This window comes from Miniopterus schreibersii (assembly GCF_964146895.1).
Source record: "Miniopterus schreibersii genome assembly, chromosome: X".
Classification (NCBI taxonomy): domain Eukaryota; kingdom Metazoa; phylum Chordata; class Mammalia; order Chiroptera; family Miniopteridae; genus Miniopterus; species Miniopterus schreibersii.
This window is the reverse complement of record NC_138104.1, coordinates 6,682,207-6,698,851: the sequence shown is the minus strand read 5'-3', so window position 1 is coordinate 6,698,851 and position 16,645 is coordinate 6,682,207. Positions and strand designations below refer to the sequence as shown.

Here is a 16,645-nt window from a genome sequence, read left to right as displayed (position 1 = left end):
GGATAAATGAATATCAAAATCTCTAACCACTGCTTGTTTGATGGTCATACTGGAAACAATAAACAGTTGGTTGGGGGCAAGTGGGGGGCAGTTACGAGCCTGGTTATAATTCTTGGTTTATCTTTGCCCAGTTTCATTTGGTAGATACTTCTGTATGCCAGGCACTGTTCTGGGCATGGGATTACAGCAGTGGGCCCTTCTGTTACAGAGCTGTCTTTTCCTCAGATTTCATTTGCTCTGTGAACATTTCACAGTTGATATAAAAGTGCTTTTGGTATGAGCTTCAGGATTTCACACATTGGGGATAATACAGTGATCAAACTTCCTCTCTCCTTAGCCCCAGCCAGTCCTTTCTGAATAATGAGAGGGGCCGGTAATAAGGGGGATGACCATGCCTGTGGGTAGGGCAGCAGGTCGGGGTGTACTGTCTTTGTGCCCTGATGGAAAAAGCACAGGGCACACCTGTTTCCTAGTGATGTGATGTGGAACCATCCGCACTGGGATGCGCCTGCCCACCAGCCTGCATCCCAATCCTATTGTTGATTGGAGATAACTTCAGCGGTCACAGGGCACCTCATCTCCATGGCAACACCTCTAAATATTCCTCTGGTGACTTGTGCTCTACATTCTGTCTGGATCTGAGCCCTCCTATGGCAAAATATTCTAAAGATGTTAAAAAGAAGGGGGAAAGGCTCAACTAATAAATCTATTCTAAATGACTGAGTCATTTGTTTTGATTACCCGGGTGATTGCCAAATGTTAATTTAAAACCAAAATAGGCCATGAGCTCACTCCACTAACAATGCTGAGTGTTTGTGCTAATCCAGCTTGATAATGAAGTGGCCAGGTCCACTGCCGGTGAGAATGTTATATGATAAACAGACATTTGGGGAAATATGCAGAACATCTTGGCAGTTTTCCTTTAAATTTAAGGGTAATAAATACAAAGTAGAATGCATTACCATGAGCCATTTCAAAGGAAGTTGATCTTTTTTTTTAGAATTTCAAACTTTTCTGAAAAGGTAACTTTGCCTCTTGATTTTCATTTTTTCCTGACTTAGGCACATTGGAAGTTGTTGACGATATCCAGCCCTTGCCGAATACATCCCATTGTCCACACATCCAGTGTGAGGTAAGTACTACTAATTGTTCTTACACTGATCTCCAGCCTTCCAATTTGTAGTGTTAGGGTTGACATTGTATGAAGAGCTTTATGTGTACAGTAGTTTTAAAAGGGTTCATTTTAATTGACCCAACCATTATCACTGCTTACCCTAAATATTAGCTCTCTGGGGAATGCCTTTTCAAGGGGGGAAAAACTCATTTGCTTTTAATTTGGGGGCATGAAAAGTGAATGTGCCAAGCACAACAAAACTGTTTAGGTCTGTTTGAAAATAAAGATCTGCTCATGTCACAGCATGAACAGTAGGGAGCAGGAAAGCTGCATGGAGCAAATACTGGGCTGAAGGGAAAGGATTCTTGCTGACACTGTGAGGAGATTGGGCTGACCCAGTCAACTGTCAGTGAAAGGAGCTGAGGTGCAGGATGCCTCTGTAAAATCTGATGGTAAGAATGCCAAAGAATGCTTCCATTAGGTTACATTAACATGGGTCAGAAGGTTTTTTTTTTCTAATTAGTACTCAAGTTCAGAGCACTGCCGCACTGGTGGGAGCAGCCAGATTGACCAGCCTTTTCATTTAACACATTGGATTGGTGTCCTCTGTCCTCTTTACCTAGCCATGGTGGCTTATGTCTTCTCCACGATGATCCAGGGTTACCCATTTCTCTCTTTGAGAGACTGGATACTCACCTTTGAAAATAATGAAAGGAGGTAATCTCAAAGATGGTTCATCCACGCAGAATGGAAGAGGCCCTGGTCCCTCTCCTTTTGTGCCCCAGTCTCCATGCATTTATGAGAGAGGATATAACATTTGCCAGCACCAGACCAACCAGGATTTCCAGTTTCATCCATCAACAGGTGTGTTTTTTAAAAAAAATATGTTTTTATTGATTTCAGAGAGGAAAAAGAAAGAGGGAGAGAGAAACATCGATGTTGAGAGAGAAACACTGATTGGCTGCCTCCTGCATGCCCCCTACTAGGGATCAAGCCTGTAACCCGGGTATGTGCCCTGACTGGGAATTAAACCAGTGACCCTTTGGTGCATGGGATGACGCTCAACCACTGAGCCACAAAGGCCAGGGCCATCAACAGGTTTTTGTCTTCCCCTCCACCCTGCCCTGCCTCCATGCACAGTTCCACATTTAACATTAGGTCCTTAGTATTTCAGTTAGGGTAGATGCTTACTAGGTGGCAACAGTTGAATTTGTTAAATCTACTTATTGCAGAATAATTCACAAATTAAAATATATATATATATTCAAATACCTAAATATTATTAAACCTTAAGAGTAAAAAAAGTAGGACTTATCTTTAGAAGTGTTTAATCAGAATTTTTTCAATGTCATCAATTATGGTAGAGGTCGGAAGTCCTTCCTAGGGCCCAGGGCTTTATCCTGGCCCAGTGACAGAAGACTAGGCAGTTTCTCTCAGCTGCCAGAGATGGACTCTTCCGTCTTTGAGTCTAAGCCCTATCATCCTTGACCTTTACCTAAAACGTGTTCAAAGTTTTTTTTAAAATGATAGAAACCTGTTTTCCAATAAAACCTTAGGTCTAACCCCAATAGAGAACACCAAGCAGAACTGCTTCGGCTCAAGCTGGAGGTTATGACTCTCTTACCCTCCTCTGAGGAACCCTTCCCAGTGCAGGTGGAAAGCACTGTGCTCTGTCTAAAGAGCAAAGATGTTAGCTCTGAGCCCTTTCACAGCTCTTATTTTAATTTCCCCATGGAAACAGAGACTAGGTTGTTCAAGGAGATATGCAGAAGGGGAAAGCATCTCCCCATCCATTTAGTTGGAAATGCTGGCTAGGTAAAACTTGGCCATTCATGTGCATTGTTTGCCCTTAGTCATTCCACAGCAATCTGCCACTTGGACAAACCTCATCGGTAGAAAACTTCAATATACAGATAATGTATCGTAGATTTATACACTTGAAACCTATTCTTATTAACCAGTCACCCCAATAAATTTAATTTAAAAAAATTTAAGCCCTGGCTGGTGTGGCTCAGTTGGTTGAGTGTCATCCCATACACCAGAAGGGGGTGGGTTTGATTTCTGGTCAGACCACATACCCAGGTTGTGGGTTCAATCCCCATTTCGGGCATGTCCAGTAGGCAACCAATTGACGTTTCTCTCTCACATCGATGTTCCCCCCTCCCTCTCTCTAAAAAAGTCAATAAAAAAATTTTTAAAGAAAAAAAACTTTGATAGAAACTATGTGTACAAGACTGTACTCCTAAAATGGAACCTTTTAATTGAAGCTTTTTGAATACAGTTTTGAAGTGGTTTTATATTAAGAAGACGCCAATGATATCTTTAATTTTACCAAAACTTGGGTTTCTTTTAGAGCAGTGAGTTTCTCAGCCGAGTTATTAAATATAATCTGTTAAATTCTGTTTCACCAGGACAGAAATATATAGGATTGATGTAAAAGAGTTCAAAGCCACAATGCAGTTGTATCTTGCGATCTTTCTTCCTTCCTTTCATTCATTCATTCAGCCCTACTATGTACCACACCAGGAGTGTAGGAGTGAGCAAAACAAAAAGAATAATACATTTTAGTCTGATGTTCTTCAAGTGTAGGACATCCCTAGATGATTATTTTCCCTTTTGCAGATGAGGTTGACTGAAATCGATTTGCTTTTAAAATTAAATTGCCAGTACTGAGTAGACCAGTTTGCATTCACGGGTGCAATTCAAAATCCCTATATCCAGTCTGCTCTGAGCCTGTGATTTATGCCACCTCCATAGAAGCATGTGCAAATAATAAAGTATGCAGTAATTTCTGGAAATGTGGCTATGCTTGAGACCCAAATGCCCCCAAAATGAAACCAAATGTAAATGGTGTATTTTACACTCTCTTTTTTAAAAGTTTGGAATAATTGAACAGTTTAGGAAAATGGATTTTGCAGCTTCCACAGGAGGATATTTTGGTTTTTTTAGATGTTTCCCATCTTATGTTTAACACAGCATTTATCACAGGTAAAGTTTATAATTGAAGAACTTGAAATTATTCCATTTGGCTGCCTTCTAGTTACGGAATTATTTGGAACAAAAACTTTAACACAACATAATTCTTAACACATAGATGAGTTGGGCACTCTATTTACTTTTGTGGTAGGGACAATATTGTTAATTAAACAGGTATTTCACATCTAGAAAATACTTGTATCACTGACATGGTCACTTTCATTATTGATTTGGCAGTTTTTAATAATCACAAAACAAAAATTTAGAATATAGTAGTCATCGTGATATGATTTGTACCATTTATGTTGATGTCACCTCTCTCCTTGGTGCACTAGCAGTAAGCATGAAAATCAGCACAGATGGGTTACACAAACTTAAAGAGTTTGGAAATCATCAGTTTAGAGCCAGGGTCTCAAACTGGTGGGCTGGATCTGGCACACAGAGGTGTTCTTTTAAATTTGTACGTGAATTGCCAGCATTTAAAAATTGAGAGATTTCACATTTTCAAAAATCCAGATTTTTAGCTTCTCTTGAAATATCAGAAGATCTGGCAATGTTGAGCCTGCATTCCTATTGGGTAACACTAGGCTGGAGCCAAATAGCTGCTGTATCTTTAGATGGAACATGAACTCTGAAATTTGCCACAGTCTTCACGACTGTTACCTCCTTGACACTGAGGACAAGGGCAGTTGCCATTACCTGAATGTTTTACTCATAGGAAAAGCCTGCTTAGCTCTTACAAGCATGTGTGTTTTCAACCCCTGGTCTAGATGAAATTGAGGCTGCAAACTTAGATGTATCCTTTCTCTCAAAATATCAGCTTGTTGCTTTTCAGGTGCAGGATGTTGGATAATGTTCATTTTAAGGGGTTGTATTAAATGGGCTGAGGGTAAACATTTAAGGAGAGGGATATCTCCCAGTGGTGTCTGATTGAGAGAAGGAGCATCAGCAGAGTTTAAAGGATTCCTGTGGTCTACCCTAGTGCTTTTCATACTTGAACATGTAGATTCTGACACAGCAGGTCAGGGGCAGGGCATGAGTTCCTGTGAGTCCAACCAGCACCAGGTTACACTACCGCTAGTCTGAGGACCCACTGCTCTTTGAGTAGTGAGGGACTCTACCCTAAAGCGATCCCAAGAAAAGGCAGTCATGCAATGATGGTTCTAAATATTTTTTTACTTTGTCCTGAGAAAGAGGAGATCTTAGCCAGACTATTTGGGGTTGAAGCTTCATAAATAAACCGGTCTTCACTTCTAGTTGCAGCATGGTAAGTTAAAAAAAAAGCAATTGTTGTTGTTGTTTTTTAATATATCTTTATTGATTTCAGAGAGAGGGAGAGGGAGAGAGAGAGATAGAAATATCAGTGATTTGAGAGAGTCATTGATCGGCTGCCTCCTGCACGCCCCCTACTGGGGATCGAGCCTGAAACCCAGGCATGTGCCCTGAATGGGAATCGAACCACAACCTCCTGGATCCTAGGTTGATGCTCAACCACTGAGCCACGCTGGCCAGGTGCAATCATTGTGTGTGTTTTTTTAATACAACATACCCATATAAACAATAAACCTAACTTTTATTTTAAAACTTGTTTCAAATTAAGTGCTTCTGGTAAAAAAAAAAAAAAAGCTATATATGTTAAAGCTAAGAATCATGAAGTAGGGTTTAGAGCTTTTTATTTTATAATTATAGGAGAATATATTTATGAGACTCTTAGAAAACTTATAAATAAGACCACTGAAAATAGATAATTATCAGATCCCTGGATATATGATAACTTTGTAAGCTATAAAATGATAGAAGTAACAAAGGAAGAGATCAACAGATTCAAATATATAAAAATTTGCTAAGAAAGTCGATCTTAAGTATGCTCACCACACACAATGGTAACTCTGAGGTGATAGGTATGTCAATTAACTAGATTGTGGGAATCATTTCACAATGTATATATATGTCAAATCATCATATTGTACCTTAAATATGTACAGTTTTGTTATTTATATTTAAATAAAGGTGGAAAAAATAACTAACGAAAAGGAAAACACACCAGGAAAAGTTTGTGAGTTTGACAAGATAATTTCCATATTGCTCACAGAGCTCATATAGATCATTAGGCACAGGCTTGACCTAGGGTAGATGTGCCATAACTGTTGACTGAATGAATTCTGCAGTAGGAAGGCATGCAAAAGGCACTCACATTAAATCACAAAGTAAATAAATGCATGGAAGAACCGGTCAGCCTCTCTGGTATGCAAAAACAAGCATATTCAAATGACAAAAAAGTACATTTTTCACCTATTACATCAAGAAAAACAAAAAGGAATCCCTATGCTAACACAGTTATCTTGAAACTGACAAACACTGACTTGTTGCTGGTAGCATTGTAAGTTGGTTAAAAAGCCTTGTAGAACATTATTTGGCTTAGTATATATAGCAAGATTGGTACCACTTAATCCACTAATCCTATTTTGGGAATTTCTAAGAAACAAATTTCCCTAAGAAAAGAAAGGAAGCTATATGTTTTAGGTATTCAGCACAATGTTATTTATAAGGATACAAAATTAGAAAGAATTTAAATGTCCAGCATTAGAGTAATGGTTCATTTGTTCATCAGATATTTTTGGTTAAGTAATTGTGGTACTCTATGCAGTGGAATTCCATGGATCTGTCCAAAATTATAATTCTGACAGTAGCAGAGCAACATGAATTTGTATAATATAGCCTTATTAAAAATGCAGGATACAAAATTGTGTATATGCTGTGATTTATAACCTTGTAAAGAGATATGTACACACGGACAAGAACTGGAAGGCACATGGACAAATGTAAGTAATACTTTATTTGAGGTTTTATTTGTATTATTGTCCTATTATTTGTACATTTTACCATAAGTATATGCTTGCTTAGAGGTTGAGGATCTTCAGCTTTTACCTACTTAAATCAACTCCATATCACAACAGCAGTGTTCCCCCTGCTCACACAATGGGTGTTTAGCAAATAACTGAACCACAATGAGGACTGATGCCCAGAGCCTAACATGGAGTTCCGGTGATACGGTTCCTGCTTGCTGCTTTCTTCCATCATCCTGAGCCCCCATTTTTCTTTCTTCTGTTTCTTGTGGTTGGTATAGAGGCATCTAGGTGTCTCACATGACAAAGTATAAATGTTTGTCTCAGAGCTTCTCATTAATGTATAGAAGTGCCAGGGAGTGAATCCTATGTCTAAAAACTGAACTAGAACCTTGATGCAGCCATAATTCGAGGGATGCCATAATTTCATCTTCTGGTTTCATTTTGATAAGTAACAAGTTGTCACTGTAGTGTCATGAGCCTCTTTCAGCATCCCCTCCCTTTCAGTTGTAGTCCCTGTTTCAGATATCCTTGTTCCCTGCTGTAAGTATACTTTTCTCCTTTAATTAGGTCAGTTACTTCATGTCTGTTTTTCTTTTTTGACATGGTTTCCTCTGGCTTTAGCACCACATATTTTCCCCATATGTCATTGCCTCTGGAGCCTCATGTTGCAATCGTTTTTCAAGGGGAACAGAGAGCACATTACGAAGGGGGTAGCTCTTGACTCTTTGCCTGCCCTTTGCCTGCTTGAGTGTTCCTATTTCTTTTGGGCCTAGTTCTGTTTGGTTTTGTAGTCTTCATCATCAGTTATGTTTGGACTGAAAGATACTTAAGTAAAAATAATGGTAAGTCAAAGATATGTCTGGCAAAGGTGCAGCACATTTGTTAAGGTTACTGGTTTATTTATCTTCCCTGTCTCTATGGTGACTAAATCTGGGGCCTGGATTTAATGGACTTAATTTTGACCTCTTGTACATCTCCTAACTTTCCCAGCCTCTGATTTAGAAGGAATTCATTTTCACTTGAGGAGAGAAACTGCCACTTTTAGAGAAAGGGTCCCGACTGGACTCCTGAAAAGTGGAATCTCCAGAGTCTTCAATTCTTATGCTGTCTTCGATCAGAGTTCATATAGCACTTGTAAAGAAAGCTGAGAAGTCTTTTAGATAAATTTATACACACTCACACAACATTGCTAGTGGCCTGGGAAGTAATTTTCTTTTCAATGAAATCAAATATTTAGTTAATGTGAATGAGTTGTATGTAAGAACATTTTATTATTTTTATTTTTATTTATTTTTTAAATCCTCACCCCAGCGTATTTTTTCCATTGCTTTTTGGAGAGAGTGGAGAGGGAGAGAGAGACAGAGAGATAGAGAGACAGAGAGAGAGATCGAGATCGATGTGAGAGAAACACATTGATTGGTTGCCTCCTGCACGAGACTAGACCAGGGCCGGGGATCAAGCCTGCAACCAAGGTACATGCCCTTGGCCAGAGTCAAATCCCAGAGCCTTCAGTCTGCAGGCCGACGCTCTAACCACTGAGTGACACTGACTAGGGCAAGAACGTTTTATAAGAGAATCTTTTATAAGAATATTAATTAAATCAATGGGAACATTGATACTACAATTTTATTTTTAAAAATTACTTCCTTTATCAATTACTATAAATTTGCTTGTATATATGTGTTCAAACCGTATTTCAGAATTCAAGTGTATTAAACCGTGCTGTGCAAGTCCACAATAAAGGTTGGGCTTCGCTAGGATTCCCATGGAAGAAGTCAGATCTTGACACTGAAATTCAAACATAGTGTTCCATCCATACCCAGTTGATGTGAAATGAAGATCTCTAAGGCAACTAGAGTCAAACCATCTTGGATTTCAGTTGGTTCAAATGACCCTTTAAAACTTCTTATCCTTTCCCATATGATCCTTTGAGATTTGCAAGGAGACTCCAGTTTTAGAAATTTAATAATTTATCCAAAATCTAATCAAGAGTGTTTTACTTTATTTAAGGCTAGTGTATACAGTGTTAGTTTACTTATGGATAATTTATTTATTTGCAAGTCCTTGCATCTTTACTCCCCAACATAGTATTAGAATTCAGTTCTGTCATCAAGTTCAGCTCAAGTACAATAGGAACTTGTGAATAGTTATTAAGATTTTTAACATCATAAAACTCAGTGGATATGGAAGTGATTTTAAGATTTTCTCCATTGTCAACGTTTTTGTCCGTAGGGCAAAGACTTGCAAAGCCAACAACAGGTGGTCACCTATAGAAGAGATCCATACTTGTGAGGTGAATTTGGGATACTTATTAAGTTCTGGGTTTGAAACCTTGACTGTTATATCTTAGAACTGTGAACTTAGAAAATATATTAAGTTAAGGTCATAGCTAAATCATATACATTTTATTATGGTCAGTAAAGTAAGCATAGCTGAGGTCAAAACTTATACAGAAATCAAAATGTTAAGGTCCGAAGCCCTTAATGCTTCAGAAAGAGTTGTACTTTTATCATTATCCTTGTCATCATCATTTATTTTCTTATCAGCCTTGTGTGTTGAAAGCCCAGTATGGAGAACTGTGCTAATAATAGTTATAATTTATTTTATTATTTCTTTAACTGTTAATATTTCAATTTTGTCTAAACAGCTCTAAGGATCAAATCAATTTAAATTTAAAAAGGATGAAATACATAAAAATGTATTTAGAATAGTAGATTTCTTCTCTTGTCCTATCAGCCAGATAAGCTTCGCACTTTGTATAACATCTCTCAATGAGGGATAGCCACTTATTGGAGAAACAATTAGTTGAACAGTTCTTCACCTTAGAAGTAAAGCAGTGGTTTTAGGTAATTTGGTGAGAATTTGTAGTCTTTGCGAGTCTGTGGATATCTCTTAAGCATATGTGACAAGACCATTTTTATGCATTCTTCAGGGTTGTAAATCAATAATTCACTTAAGATGTTCCCAGGATTTCTTTCCCAGAACCAGTGGAGCATCTTCTGTGGATTCTAATGAGTGTTTGCGTATGTAGTTGTCAGTATTCATGGGCTAGGGGAGTCATTATCCATAGTGTCTTTTGCTTACTAAAGTGGGTCTAGTGCTGACTAATTGGAGAGAATGCACTCCACCCTTGGCATTGGGCTCACGTGTTAGGTTTGAGCCTGAAAACAATACAATATGTTCCATTATTTTTGGCCCATCCTTTATGTACCCAGCTTTGTCCACCGTATTGTCAGTACTCATAGATTTACACAGGATATTGACCAAAACTCCTCAGTCTTCCCCTGGGTATTTTCCATTTTTTTAGTGAGGATAATCTAAGAGTCAAGATTTGGTTGGTATCACTGTCTTAAGTTGTATTCTGCTTTCCCCAGGAAACTGGATGCTCCTTGGGAGCAAGAATACTGATGTTTTCTCTGGTGTCTCCCATATCATTTATTATTATTATTATTATTATTACTTTTAAATATATCTTTATTGATTTCAGAGAGAGGAAGGGAGAGGGGGAGAGAGAAATAGAAACATCAGTGATGAGAGAGTCGTCATTGATCAGCTGCCTCCTGCACGCCCCTGACTGGGGATTGAGCCTGCAACCCGGGCATGTGCCCTGACCGGGAATCGAACCACAATCTCCTGGATCCTAGATGCTCAACCACTGAGCCACACCCAGCCAGGCTCATTTATTATTTAATGCCAGAGGCTTAGTAGGCATTTGCTAGAGATACAGTTAATTAAGTGAAAGGCATTTTATAAATCACAAACCACAGCATTACTGTGGTGTTGCACAGGACAATCTCAGGAACTTTGTTTGACTCCGTGTTCCGCTAATATCTGTATTCTGACATCATTGGAGCATATTCTTGAAAGGAATGGTCCCTCCTGTGACATGGCATCATTTTCCCAACATTTTATTTTGAAATTTTACAAACAGAAAAGTTGAAGTTACACAGTGAATGCTTGTATTTCTACCACCCAGATTCTACAATTAAACATTTTACTATATTTGCTTTAATCACATATCCATCCATCGGTCCATCTTAAGTTTTAGGATGCATTTCAGAGTAAACTTCAGGCATCTGTATACTTCACTTCTAAACACTTCCGTATGCATGATTATGTGGTTTCAATTTTGACGTACTTAGAGCTGCTATTAGGTTCGCTAAGATTCTCAAATTGGTTTTGGTGGTGGCTAAGAAGAGATGGTAAATTGAATGTGAAAGAATCTCTGTTTTCAGACTTGGGGAATTTTTTGTTTGCTTTTAACTACCAGCAAGTATACAAACACATACATAACACCGCCCCTTTCCCCCCACATCACACGGTCACATTGTTTGTATTGTTGAAACTTGGAAGACCAGCCTAGGAAATAGAGGGTCTTGTTTATATGAGTAAAAACAGAGATTGGAGATTCAGGATAGTGGGTCAGAACTTTAGAGTTAGCTACTGTAAGGGAGGGGGAAAGAGATTCAGAATCAGGAAGTTACCTGTGGGATACCGCTTACTTATATGTATGTATAAGTCTGGAGAGGGTTAAGTGGCTGTTTATATTATCTAAGAGTCACATATTTGATACACACTAACAGTACAAATAGAGGGTCATTCTACTCTGGTGGTTTTCACATGGAACCCTAGAATTCATGGAAATGTTTCACAGGTTTTACCACCATTCGAATTAGATTTTTAAGTATATTTTAAAGAACTAATAAAAAACAACACATATACTTCAGCTGTGTTTTGCAGTAAATGTAAGCATACTGTAACACTTGCTGATTGACATTAAAATAGGTAAAGGTTATTAATGTCAGCTTAAAACACAGTTTTGAATAACCCTTATCTGTCATCCATCAAAGCCAGGGTAATGTTCCTGTTGTGGGAATACAGACAAAAGGTCTTCAGCAAGACCATTACACTAAAGCCACAGTGCTAAGAACTGGCCTGTGAAAGCTGAAGTTACATTTTGGTTTCCAGTTACCATGAGCACTTATCCATCTGTTATATTTAGATTTTTTTTTCTAGTACCTTTAGAAATTTGGAAACAGATGAGTATATGCTTTCAACTCGAAATGACCATAAAAGGGGAAAGCTAGTTAAGAGGAGGCTGGCTCCAGTGTCATCCCTCAGATGGGGCTGTGTGAGTGGATTAGGGAACCTTCAAAAAGGTCTCTCTCTTGGCCTGTAGCTCAAATTGCTCAACATACGTCTGAAAATGTACGTGTGCAATATTGGAGTTCATTATGAGATTGTTAAGGCTTCTTGATTCCAGTGCCTAAAAAGCCTTAGAACAGCGTTGGTAGATTACTTTCACTTGGAGGCTGTGGTACTCCCTTTGGTCCCTTCATTCGGATCATAAACATTCTGTACCTGTGGTCTAAAATGCCTTTTGGAAGCCAATACCTGCTTGTGTGTAGCTGCAGTCAATTTTTAAAATATTTGCTTATCTTTATTTTCCCCCTACCATTTTATTATGAAGATGTTCAAAGTTGAAATGATTTTGCAGTGAACACCTATATACCCATCATTAAAAGTCTACCATCAAAAACATTTTACTGTACTTGTTTTATCACGCATCTATCCATATATCTGTCTATCCATCAATGTATATCATTTTTGGATGCATTGCAAAGTAAATGTAGATTTTAGTTAACTTCGTATATTGTATACTCTTAAGAGTGTGGCATTTCAAACATTACAGAGATTGTGTAAATTGTCATTGAATCCTGTGAAAGATGTAAAATAAATGCCCCTTTTGGGTTTACTGGGGGGAAAATTAGGAGCCTTATTTTAAAAGTAACAGATTTTTCTGGAATTCTGGTGTGGAGTTGGAGAAGAATACTGGCTTATTTTTAAATCTGAACTTTATCTTGACTCAGACATTGCTGACCCCAAATAAAGAGGGGGTATACTTGTAAATTTTGTTTTCATCATTGAGACAAGAGCCAAATAACTCCCAGTTCTTATAGAGAGAATCATCTTTAAAAGTGTTGTAAACATCAAGTGTTGGTCACTGCAGCAAAATGTACTGGATTTGGAAAGCAGAGGAGCAAGTTAACTGAGGACTAAATTGGTCTATGCTGGATCTGATCCCAAATCCTGGTGTCAAGGTGTTAAGTGCAAATTATTAAAAAACACTCTCATTACCATTGGAACAGTAAGACCAGGCTGGAGATGAAAGCTACTGGAGTATGGCTTTTGCCCCATTTATTCGGCAAGCACTCCCTGCGTTCTTGCAAAGCTGTGTTGTTATTCCCTTTATTCTCAGTCGCCAGAGTCATGTCCAAACACTCTTCTTTGGCCCAGGGGATTGGTTGGGTATATTTCCCTCTGGAAGTCTTCACTTGCACTCTTGAGATAGCTGGCAGGAGATCCCTTAACTTAAAAAGCATTTCCAAGCTGGTTTTCCCACTCCCTTATAGGGCTAATCCTGTAATTTCCACTTAAGTTTCAGCTGCTGTTGCTTGTGTAGAAACGGCTCTCTGCTGTCTGTCCAATCTCTGGACCTTCCAAGAAAATTTAATGTTTAACAACAAAAAGAACAGAAAATCTTTGAGGCAGGGGTTAAGTGGGGAATATGGGTGGGGAACTTGATGATTGGATATATTTTAAACGTGTTAGTAGATCATTAATTTAAAAAAATACATATAGGGAGTTGTAGAAAATTTACCAACCCCCTCAGGCAAATACACTACCATTTAAAACCCATAGAAACTCCTTGGCGCACCAAGGAATAATATGCCTTTTGTTCTTGGAAGAGACTGTTAGGTTGCAAAATTTTGACTCCTCTACCACCGACTTGCTCTTTGATCTCAGAAAGTGACTAACTTGTTCTGTGATGGTTTCATAAGTACTGATAATAAAACCGATTTAATGTATATAGTATAATAGAGTAGTCTGACTATATATATCTAGTTGCTGTTAGGCCTCAAGCTTTTGGAATTATTTTATAAATTTTTAGATATTAACATTCATCAGATTTAATATTACTTGAAAAAAGTGGTTTTGTGTCTGAGTAATTATATCCTATATTCATATACACAGGACCACCCTTAATTAAATATTTTGACAAATCAATTTAGAAAATTCATTTTACTGCAAACGTGTTTAAAACATAAATCAATTTACCTATGTACTTATTGCTAGCAAGAGGTTAGGAAGTGTCCTAGATTTATGATTAGGACAGGTGACAGTACTTGAGCTTCTATTCTTAGGCTGACCTCGCCCCCCTCTCTTAAGGCAAGACACTTAATCTTTTAATGTCTCAGTTTATCTACCTATAACACCTGTAGTTTTATTTCATGAAAACAGTACCTGGTTTTTATTTGACAGCATTTGAGGACTTGATGTATAAAGTGGCATAGAGGTTCAAATTATGCAGAAATTATTTGTATGTGGAATGATAATCTTAACAAATTAGTAATTACTACATTTAGAAAGTTACAACTCTAGAGGGAATTGATATTTGATATTGTTGTCCTGTGTGTTCTAAGTTACCATCATAACAGTAGGAAAATAAACTCGATCTTGGCTGTGTTACAAAGGGATTAACTCACTTCTTCAAGTTGTTACTAAATCTCCAGCCCTTTTGACAACAGAAATAAAAATTGCTCCTTGTTTTACTTAATTTTTCTGGAGTAAAAGTCTTCTATCTTAGCTTAATTTTTTTTCTTTCGTTGAGAGCTTCCCAAGTTATTCTCTTTGTAAAGAGTGGAGGATAAACCATGTCAGTAACTTAAAGTGACTAAAATTACCAACTACAAATATGTAGAGGAGTATGCTTTTGATTTTTAGATCAAAGCAAAGAACTAAGATTATGTGCAGCTTACTTATTGTACATTTGTTCCCAGCTACTTACTTGCGCCTTTACAAAGAATTAAATATTAACTAAATGCCAAGAGGATTAAATAGCTATACCCTAAGTAAAACTAAAATACCCATATGACTATTGTATCAATTCTATATCCTTCAAAGCTTGGGCTAAATAGAGAGAGAGAGAAAGAGAGAGAGAATCCTTATCATGGAGATTCTCAGTATTTTCACAGTGATCTGCTACTAGATTTTTATGGTGCATGATAAATGTGTGTGTTTGTTGTGAAAATTATGTGAGTCATGTCAAAAATTAAATCCACTTGAAAAATTAGAAGACACTACCTACTTAGGTACAAAGCCTGATTTATGTATAGTTGACTCTCAAACAACACGGGTTTGCACTGCAAGGGTCAATTAATAAGCAGATTTTTTTCAATAAATACTGTAAATGTATTTTTCTTATGATTTTTTAATAACATTTTATCTTTTTTCTAGCTTATTGTTAGAATATATTATATAATACATATAGATTTCAAAATATCTGTTAGTTGATGTTTTATGTTATCAGTAAGGCTTCTGGTCAACAGTAGACTATTAGTAGTAATGTTTTGAGGGAGTCAAGTCATATGTGGATTTTCGACTATGTGAGGGGTCAGTACCCCTAACCCCCACATTGTTCAAGGGTTAACTGTATATATATACACACACACACATATATATATATGTATTTGTGCATATATATGCATATGTATATATATATTCTTTTCAATCATTTTTATTTTTTAATTACAGTTGATATACATTATTAGTTTCAGGTATATACCCCAGTGATTAGACATTACATTACGAAGTGATCATCCTAATCTTGCACCCATCGGACACCATACATTGTTATTAGAATATTATTGACTATATTCCTTATGCTGCACTGTACAGCCCCATGACTATTCTGTAACAACCAATTTGTACTTTTTCACCCCTCCCCCCAACCCCTCCCCACCAATCTGGCAACAATCAAAATGTTCTCTGTATCTGTGAGTCTGTATCTGTTCTGTTTGCTCATTTATTTTGTTTTTTTAAGATTCAATTGATGATAGATATGTATTTATTGCCATTTTATTCATATTTTTTATCTTTGTTTTTATTATTATTCTTAAAGAAGATACTTTACCATTTCATATAATACTGGTTTGGTAGTGGTGAACTCCTTTAGTTTTTTTTTCCTGGGAAGCTCTTTATCTGTCTTTTGATTCTAAATGATAGCTTTGCTGGATAGAATAATCTTGGTGGTAAGTCCTTACTTTTTATCACTTTGAGTATTTCTTGCCAACCCTTTCTGGACTGAAGTTACTGTTGAGACATCATGTGACAGTCTTATGGGAGCTCCCTTGTAGGTAACTAACTGCCTTTGTCTTGCTACTTTTAAGATTCTCTCTTTATCTTTAACCTTTTGCCTTTTATTTATGATGTGTCTTGGTGTGGGCCTTTCTGGGTTCATCTTGTTTGGGACTCTGTACTTCCTGGACTTGCATGTCTGTTTCCTTCACCAAGTTAAGGAAGTTTCTGTCATTATTTTTTCACGTAAGTTTTCTTGCTTTTTCTCTTCGCCTTCTGGTATCCCCCATGATGTGAATGTTGGTATGCTTGAAGTTATCCCAGAGGCTTCTTATACTATCCTCATTTTTTTCGATTTTTTTCTTTTTGCTGTTCTCATTGGGTGTTTTCTGCTTCTTTATCTTCTAAATCTATTATTTGATCCTCTACTTCATCTACTCTACTGTTGATTCCCTGTAATGTATTCTTCATTTCAGTTATTGTATTCTTCATTTCTGACTCGTTCTGTTTTAAAATGATTTGCGCCCGGCCGGGCGTGGCTCAGCGGTTAAGCGTCGACCTAGGATCC

General features: G+C 37.4%; 1 protein-coding gene across 2 annotated transcripts in view; it reads left to right on the top strand.

Moving 5' to 3' along the window:
- Positions 1-16,645, top strand: part of FHL1 (four and a half LIM domains 1) — a 60,256-nt gene that overhangs the window by 21,031 nt on the left and 22,580 nt on the right. For both annotated transcript variants that reach the window (XM_081125708.1, XM_081125710.1), the window contains exon 2: positions 1,062-1,132. The gene's annotated coding sequence lies outside the window, so the exon portion shown is untranslated. The remainder of the gene's footprint in view (positions 1-1,061; positions 1,133-16,645) is intronic.